General features: G+C 44.6%; 1 protein-coding gene across 1 annotated transcript in view; it reads right to left on the bottom strand.

Annotated features, from left to right (window-relative positions):
* Positions 1-621, bottom strand: part of Rbm5 (RNA binding motif protein 5) — a 29,175-nt gene that overhangs the window by 13,630 nt on the left and 14,924 nt on the right. The gene's annotated exons all lie outside the window — the stretch shown is intronic.

Raw genomic sequence — 621 nt, 5'->3', positions numbered from 1 at the left:
CCCTTTTTTCCTCTTCATCATCTTGCTGAGCAAGACCACCCACTGGAAGCAGCAAGTTTTATATGAAGACAGTTTCCTTTTTCTTTTTTTGGCAGAACTGGGGACTGAACTCAGGCCCTTGTGCTTATTTTACTGAGCTATCTCCCAGGCCCTGTGAAGACAGTTTTCTATGCTGGAGACCTGGAGTAGGCTTAAGACCTGCAGCAATAAAATAGGCTAAGACAGGTGAACCCATATCCTCTACTCCTCTATGTCTGCTCAGCAAGCATCCATGCCTGGTAAGGGCCCCAAAATATTCTATGGAATCTAGGGGAGGCCTGGTAATTAATTACAGGCACAAAGGATGACATCAGTAGAACTCATATATACAAGATACAGTAAAAATCTGATCTCAGCCATTCTGCTGGACAGAGTGTGCTAACTCAAGTCTGGGATAACCAACTTAAGGCTTTCTCATGGATGAAAATCCCACTAAATTTTAAGCTTTTAAATATATAAGGAAAAAAAAAAATTGGGGCTGGAGAGTTGGCTCAGTGGTCTAAAGCACCTACTTGAAACAAGCTTGGCAAAGCACAGGGACCTCGGTTCGATCCCCCAGCACCACATGCCAGCCAGGGCCGC

This window comes from Octodon degus, unplaced genomic scaffold (assembly GCF_000260255.1).
Source record: "Octodon degus isolate 3935 unplaced genomic scaffold, OctDeg1.0 scaffold00008, whole genome shotgun sequence".
Taxonomy (NCBI): Eukaryota; Metazoa; Chordata; class Mammalia; order Rodentia; family Octodontidae; genus Octodon; species Octodon degus.
Note: the sequence above shows the minus strand (reverse complement) of the source record. Positions and strands in the feature narration are given on the sequence as shown.